Raw genomic sequence first — 8,868 nt, forward strand, 5'->3', positions numbered from 1 at the left:
ATTTCACATTAGGTATAGGAATACCCACCCGACGCCGGACGTCCGCGCGCGACGGCATACGCCCGCCCACGTATGCCGCACCCGTCGCTGTACGTATGCCCGCCCGCGTATGCCGCACCCATCGTATGCCCGCCCGCGTACCCGCACCCGTCGCCATACGTCGCCGTTGTACGCCTGCACGTCTCGATGTTGGCGTCGACAGTTGTTGGAGGAAAAAAAAGACACAACTCAGAACCCTAACGCATCCACGCCGTCTCCACGTCGGCCCCCGTCTGCGCTAAGTCACCGTCGCCCGGGTCGCCGCCCAAACAGGCTGCCGCACGTGCCCCGACGCCGTTACCGCCGCCGCCGCGCCTGCCCAGGCTCTGTTGCCGCTGCCGCCGCGTTCCATTCCCGTCGCCCAGATGGCCGCCCACCCACGATCCATGTCGCCGCCTCCCTCCGTGCAGTACGCCTGCTACGACCAGCCGTCGTCCTCACGCCGTCGACACCTGCCTCCGCCGGCCAGCAACTTCAGGCCGTCATCGGAAGAAATGGATCCGGCTGAAATCCTGGCCGCCGTGCAAGAGGTTGGTTAGAGATAACATTGTCCTTGATGAAATAATTGTTTTAGGGATGATGTTACACTGTGTTTGATTGATCGTACAATTTTTCTTAACTATGTATAGTTAGAGGAGGAGGGCGATTATGATGGCAATGATTACGACGAGGACAACGAAACCTCGTCACTGAATATGGATGAACCTGCTAAGGAGAACTACATGAGTTTGGATGAATCTTATAGTGGCAATGTAAGTGTGATCAAGGTTGATAAAAACAATAAATATGGTAGATCGCATGGAAATTTTCATAATTTTTTGCATCATGCAGCGACATGGCGATGATGATGATGATATGGATATAGATGATTCATTTGCCCAAAGTGCACTCCGGGTATGTCATAAATAAAATCAGAGAAGAAATGACATAATTACCATATTAGCGCTTACATGTTTTTTTGCAATGCGCGCAGATGGACGAGGACGGGGACTTTGTGAGGAATATTGTGGACGATGAAAGTGACAAATCGCACGTTGATCCATCTCATGATGACAGCTCCAGCAAAGTAAGTTTTCAAACTTACATAACTACATTATTACATATTAAAATAATAACTGACTGACATAAATGGTTTAATGCATTAATTTACAGGGAGATGTAGATGGTAAAAGCGGGAATGATGAGTATGTTGGTGATGATCTGTTTAATTTTGACATCGGATTTGATGAATATCAGCAAGAATCATTGGACATGCATTGGAAGGTCATGAGGAAGACGTTCAATTCACTAGGAGAGGCTTACATTTTCTATAACCAGTATGCTTACGAGCGTGGTTTCAGCGTAAGAAAGGACTCACTGAAATATTCAAAAGGTCCTAAGGGAACTAAGCGCTTGAGAAAGTATCGGTGTGCGAGAGTTGGGAAACGACAGGCAAAACTTTGTACAATGGAAGGCAGGACCCGCAGACTGAGAGGGGAGACTCGTTGCTTCTGCAATGCGCATATAACTTTGAAACTTGATAAAGAGCGTGACGTTTGGTATGTCAGCAGTTTCAATGATGATCACAGTCACGTTCTAGCTAGACCGGATGAAGTCACGTTTCTTCGGTCTCATAATCAGATAAAAGAATATCAGAAAGCTGAGATCTTAACCATGGCAGGAGCTGGAATCAGGAAACATATGATTTATGATCAACTCGTCAGTAGGTACTGGTCATATGCAAAGGCTGGTTTTGGGAGGAAGAAGCTTTATAACATGTGTTATAGAGAAAAAATGAAATTGCTTGCACAAGGTGATGCAGACACTGCCATTGGGATCATGATGACCAGAAAAGAGAGAGATCCAGATTTCTTCTTTGAGCACACCGTCGATGATGAAGGAAGGCTGAAAAACATATTCTGGTGTGATTCTCAATCACGTCAAGACTATGTTGACTACGGTGATGTGACAGTCTTCGACATCACATACAGGATGAATAGGTATGGCATGCCATTTATACCTTTTGTTGGTCTGAACAACCACCATTGCACCACGGTATTCGGTTGTGCTCTTGTGTCTGATGAGACGGAGGATACATATGTCTGGCTGCTTCAGACATTTTTGAGGGCTCATTGTCAGAAGAGGCCCAGGTCAGTAATTACTGATGGAGATGCAGCTATGATTAAGGCCATAAGAAAGGTACTTTCGGAGGTTTGGCATCGTCTTTGCTCGTGGCATATTGAGAAGAACATGCAGAAACACCTTCATCATAAGTCTCTAAAGGAGTTCAGGTCTCTACTTTATTATGCCACTTCAAAGAAGGTATTTTAGGAGAGATGGGCAGCGTTTTGCGCCAAATGGCAGTCGGAGAAAACTAAAACATGGTTACGTAGGATGTACAAGAAGAAAAGGCTTTGGGCTGCATCATATCTGTCAGGTGGGTTTTTCTTAGGTATGCGAAGTAACCAGCGAAGTGAGAGTCTGAATTCATGCCTTCACTTGCATCTAGACTCCGGTATGACTATTGTTGATATGATCATGCACTACGAGAACTGCATAGTTCGTCTTCGTGAGAATGAGGCGCATGACGATTACACAAACTCACAGACAGTTCCAGTACCAGTATTGGACGAGTGTAAAGATATTGAGAAATCAGCTGCCCGTGAGTTCACTGCGGCAAACTTTTATATCTTGCAGGAAGATATGAAGAAGGCACGGGAGCTTGAGGTCCTTGAGAGACTGAGAGGAGCAGACACTCACAGATTCATACTGACATGGAAGGAAAATAGGGATATGAGATTCACTGTGGAGTACACCCCAGGTAACTCCGAAGAAACTGTGAGGTGCAGTTGCGGAAGCATGTATCGCAAAGGACTTCCTTGCAAACATATTCTTCATGTTCTGATTCAGCTACGCTTACGTGAGATACCTAAGTGTTTAGTGCTGCGGAGGTTGAGCCAAGTTGCAAGGGGTGGACTTCCCGTGAAGCGCACTAGCGATCTGTTTGTGTGGGGATGGGCAGGTGCAGGTGACAGAGCTAGGTACATTGAGTTGGCTATCTTATCTGCTAAGGCAACTCATAAAGCATGTCATAAACCATTTTTATTTGACAAGTTGAAGGCGGCTCTGAGGGACATAATAGATAATGATTACACTGAGGAGGATGAGCCTGGTGCGGGGGTACAGTTTGTGAACGACGATGCATTTGAGCCTAATCAAGATCATGGTCTTGTTCGTGATCCCGCTAAAGTTAACACCAAAGGCGCACCAAAACAGAATGTTAAAGGCCGCAGTAAGAATGGTCCTGATGTCACTAAAAATGGGCGACCTAAAGCTTTTGATGAGAAAAGCAAACGTCAATGTGGACTGTGTGGTCTTACGGGTCATTATAAGTCCACGTGCCCTCAAAATCCTAAGTATGATTTTTTTATGTTATTATAAATCTTATTGTTCAACCCGAATTTATTTGTTTATTGTGAATTAACACATATCTTACTGTTATGTAGGAACTTTGTTTGAATTGTGGAGTGTGGAAGATTTCTATGGATTGCTATGGAAGATTGCTTCACCCTTTCATTGGAGACAGTTATTAATGTTCTACATATGTGATCTTTAATAATTGTTGAAATATGTTATATGAACTTATTTTACTTTGTTGATGTCAGACTATTTGCTACGATATACCGACATAAGTAGTTGTTTTGATGAAAGACTATGTAATGCAACAAGGAGTTTTTACATTGTTTATTTTCATGTGCTTATTTTGCACAGAACTGCCGTCGCTTATTTTGACAGTGCCGTCGCTGTTGTTTTGATAGTGCTCATTTTTGCACACTAGTGCCGTCGCTATTTACTGTTATTTTGCTCTTTGCTGTTATTTTTTCCCAGCACTGTACGGTCGCCGTCGCTTAGAACCCCGTCGTTTTAATTATTATTATTTTAAAAAAGACTGACAATAGCGCCGGCGGCACTATCCCACAGCGGCAGCGTCGGGCGGCTGGCATCAGTACGAAGTAATCAACTAGTTCGACAGCTCATGTGCCGCCGGGTATATAAGCCGGTTGTCGCGCCCTCCGTCGGGCGAGGTGGGACTAAACATTTCCCGTCGCCCCGCGTGGAACTTGGGCCGTCGTCCCACCGCCTGCTACTTGGGCCGTCTTCACGTCGCGGGCGTATAGTGTTATTTGGCTGGCCCACGCGGTCATGCGCGTCGCTGCAGGCACGGCGGCTGCGGGCAGCCAAGTTTTTAGTCCCACCTCGCCCGACGGAGCGCGCAATGACCGGCTTATATACCCGGCGGCGCGCTTGCAGTCGAACGTCTTCGATTAAACTGTTATGCCACCCGTCGTCCGACGCTGCCCTGTTGGACAGTGCCGTCGGTCCTGTCTGACGTCAGACTAGCCGGCACACTTGTTGGGCAATTTTTTTTACAATGGACAACTAGGGCAATTTTTTTACAATGGACAACTAAGAACATCGGTGTTATAAGCGACGTCGTCTGTGCTTTCAAAATAACACTAACATAAGAACGTCGGTCGGTGTTACACGCATAATAAATACATGTGCATTTTTATTAATGTTCAGCAGTACAGGAAAACATGGACCGACATATCCAAACAATTTGACGACCACAGAACTATGAATATGAAAGACAATGGCTTGAAGACAACATAATAATCCAAATGTCATTCTCGCCTTAATAAATATTCAAAATAGTAGTGTCTTCTTCGTCACAAGATATCAAAGTCAAAATAAATGTAAACATTATTTGAGCCTACAAAATTTTCTACTACAAAAATTTTGCCACATTTATTTCTTCTTTGCAAGCCGGGTAACTTTGTCCTTCACATCATTGAGCGTATTTCCCTCCGCAAAAATAAGCTGCATAATCATTAAGTCCCTCGATTTATCAATTGACCCCTATTAGAACTTCATATTAGTACAATTTAAATAGTATTACATTATGAATTTAATTTAATATAAGCATTTGAAATAAAACCAGACCTGAGAAAAATGGCTTGTCCATTTTTCACCGTTTCAATATTGAAAGCACCGAAGAACAAATATTCCACATGAATTGCTGGTCCATGCAAACAATGGTTCATAAGTTCGCATTTCATGTAAGATATTACAACAATATGAAAGTATTTACTCACCTGTCTTCTTGTTGTGGCATCTTATACGTTTTGATAGGCCAATTAGACACATCCGGATAATTCACAGCACCGCCAGCATTCGCATCACGTATGTCATATCCAAGTTGTTTTCTCTATTCATATAGATGATAGCACGGTTTTTTTAACATAGTTCAGTTACTAAATGATAGTTTCAATATGCTCATGTAAATTTATGTCGTACCAGCTCCTCAACTTTTTCTCTAATTTCACTGTCAAGTTCGGGTCCCATCAAAGAATCAAGAACCTGAAACTCTTCCTTGGGGTGATGCATGACAACCGAAACCCAGTGGGTATTTCCCTTATTAAAAGGAATATAAAGCTGCATCACAACGAAAATATGATGCAATCAACACATACCCTCTTATTATTTATATCCCATATATGCATACATTAAGGCAGTTGAACTTACCTTATCTTTTTTGAAATACTCATCGGTGCATCTATTCACGGGTCCATTCTTCTTCGCCACAACTTCGTTCTCATTTCTCCCTGGCTCGGTGTCCGATCTAATTTCAAGTAACCAATTGACCAGATAGGTCGGCATTATATGACGATCGTCACCAACAACTCCCAACAGATACGACGAATAAGCATTGATAACCTGAAAATAATTTATATGATGTATAACAATTCCAATTTGCATTGAAAGTTAATATAAAGCACAACAATAACTTACATCACCGGTTAGCCATTGATGGTTAAGAATTGTACAAGCCCTCTCTGCACTGAGACCTTCGCGCATGCCATCATTGAATATTTCCTTCTTTCTATGTTTTGCTGACCGCTCATAAGCACGAACAAACTTAACACTAGCGTTAATCACATCGTATTCATTTTGAAAGACTTCTTTCTCGAATAGCTCTGCAATACATGACGGTAATATGTTAATAAGTCAATGATAAGTACAAGGTTCAGCTATTAAACAATATGATAAAACTCACTTGCTTTTGCTGTACGTTTTGCACGCTTTGTAGGTATAACTGGAATATAAGGAGACTTTACAAGGTTTGATAGCCTCCGCTTCCGTTTCCCTACACCCTCCTTTTGTACCTCATCTTCTCCAATACAATCTACGGATCCATGTGATGCGATTTCATCTGTTCCTAAAGATGTAACGGATTTCTCATCAAATACCTCGGGAACTTCGAGAGGATCTTCTTTATCACCCTTGAAACTATCCAAATATTCAGGTGTGCAATAATAAGGTGTCTTCTCTTCAGAATCATTAATATCATCTTCATCATCCTCTTGCACATTCTTTTTTCTTGGTGTTTTGTAATTGTCCACGTCAGGATTATATACAAATTCTTTACGAGGTGACCCATCATAGTTGCTACTTTCACTATTTTCACCATACTCATTCTCTTCTTCTTTTTCAATATCACCGGCTTTGTAGAATACAACGCTTTTGTTCAATTTCTCTATGACCCTCTGTGATTAAAAATTAGTTGTAGTTAGTTATGTGACACATCAAAAAACATAGTGAACAGCAAAACCAGAAAACTTGTACCTGTGCGCATAGCTCCGGCATATGAAGCATATCTTTACGAATGTGCTTCAGCTCAGTCAAAATCCGATCCATCACAGGGTTGTGGGTAGCTGAAGCCTCAGATGTACTAATGCCTGTTCTCCTTCTAGTAATGTTAGACTTTCTCGTATTGGATTTCTTGTTCTTTTCAGCCTGTTCCATTCTAATTTTGTTTAAGCAGTACTCTTCAGTAATGGTGTCATCGATCTACAACATAAAGAATCATACAGTCATATTTAATTAATAATAAATTGCAGAGTTTAAATGGAAATATATATATTTAACGTATTACCATTCCAACACCACGACCATATTGAAAGTCGTACTTGTCTCTTTTCTCCGCTGCCGCTTCTGTCCAATTCCTCATCAAGGGGCTCAACAGCGCTAAAGGATCATACTGTGGACCGGTGCTTGGTTGCACCTTCTCCCAATATAGATACTGCAAAACAAACAAACAACCATATAGCATGTGGTACATTATTACTATATAAAACAATTATTCAATTTAAAAAACAAATCATACCTGCAGAAGTGCAAGGTTGCCACGTGTCCATTCCCTAACACGACCGGGTTGCAAGACCATACCAATCTCCGACAAACAAAGCCGCAAAGTGAATGCGTTCCAGTTGAACTTTTTTATCTTCCTGACATCTTGCACTAGTGCATAATAATTCTTCGGAATGTACTCATCAAACACTGGTGCAATTATAGTCCCTAACAGGACAAGAAACGCCATCCGAACAAATTCATCGTCCGCGTTTTTATTTCTCCTAATCTTCTCAATAAGATCATCAATCAATATTTTACCATTCTTCTTGTTAACAAAACAAGCTGGAATTTTTTTAATTGCTTTGCCTTGGTCCATACTCAAAAAACTAGAAACGTCAACTCCTTCATTCTTCAAACCAAATATAGCGAACACATCATCAGGCCTCAGTGAAATCAGCCCTTTTTTTCCGGCTGCCTCTTGCACCTTGAATTTTTTACTACTAGGATTGTAACCTTGAATCATAAGCGCAAGCAAATTATCACACATCTTGACCGAAGGTATTCGTAACATGCCCTCCATCTCCGTTTCATGGTGTTAACTTATTAACAAGACTAACCCACTTTTCTATGGAACATGCAATCACACCATCGATGTCCATACTGCATATAATAATATCTATGTGACGTTGCATGCAGCTAATGTGATATATACTATTGAAAATATTAAAAGAAATACCTGCCAGACGGCTAATACAGCGGGGGCGTTGACGACCGGTGCTGACGGCAGCGGTGACGTCGACTAGTGCGGGGTGAAGACGGGCGTTGACGACCGGTGCTGATGGCGGCGGTCACGTCGACTAGTGCGGGGTGACGACGGGCGTTGACAAGCAGCGCTGACGGCGGGTGCAAACGTCGACTAGTGCGGGGGTGACAGCGGGCGTTGACGGCGGTGCGACGCTGTCGGGCGGGGAACGACAGTGCGGGCGGCGGCGGGCGACGGAGATCAGATCGGGCGCGTCGTCGGCACGTACGAGGCAAAAAACTGCATGCGCGACGTGATTGGGCGACGTGCGCGTTGTCCGGAATATTCCCTCAGATAGCGACGGCTCTGGCAGATTTTTTGCTGCATCGGGCCCGCGGCAATTATTAAGTGGGCGATGGACCATCTACTATTTCATTATGGGCGATGGCAAGTTGCCTAGTTTAGTCCCACTTCGGCCGCCGAACGACGCCCTAACCAGCTTATATAGAGGCGTCAGTTAACCCATACATGGTCATAATTAATACAGTGATGTGGCTTTACCTAACTGCTGGGTAGTACAACTGTCCGGGTTGTACTGACCCGGCAGTTGGGTAAAGTCACATCGCAATATTAAATATGTCTTTATTTATTTGCAGAATTTTGTCATTTATTATATTTTTTTAAACTTTGCACGAAAAACATACATGTTTGTATTATTATTATTTTTTGAACTTTGCATGAAAAACAAACATGTTTATTAATATTGTGATGCAACATGCGTTCGTAGTCCGTTTTCGTCCATCTCTGGCGTGCGGTCCCCGGGCGGGGCCCCACACGCGCTGCCAAAAGTTGGGTGCATTCCGGCAAACCGCACTGGCACTTGCTGTGCAACCCGGTGGTTTTGGTATGGGCGG

General features: G+C 43.2%; 1 pseudogene; it reads left to right on the plus strand.

The window, feature by feature from the left end:
- The first annotated feature begins 404 nt into the window (after nucleotides 1-404).
- LOC119360488 lies at nucleotides 405-4,506 on the plus strand (annotated as a pseudogene).
- The last annotated feature ends 4,362 nt before the right edge of the window (nucleotides 4,507-8,868 follow it).

The sequence above is a fragment of the Triticum dicoccoides genome, chromosome 2B (genome assembly GCF_002162155.2).
Source record: "Triticum dicoccoides isolate Atlit2015 ecotype Zavitan chromosome 2B, WEW_v2.0, whole genome shotgun sequence".
NCBI classification, from domain to species: domain Eukaryota; kingdom Viridiplantae; phylum Streptophyta; class Magnoliopsida; order Poales; family Poaceae; genus Triticum; species Triticum dicoccoides.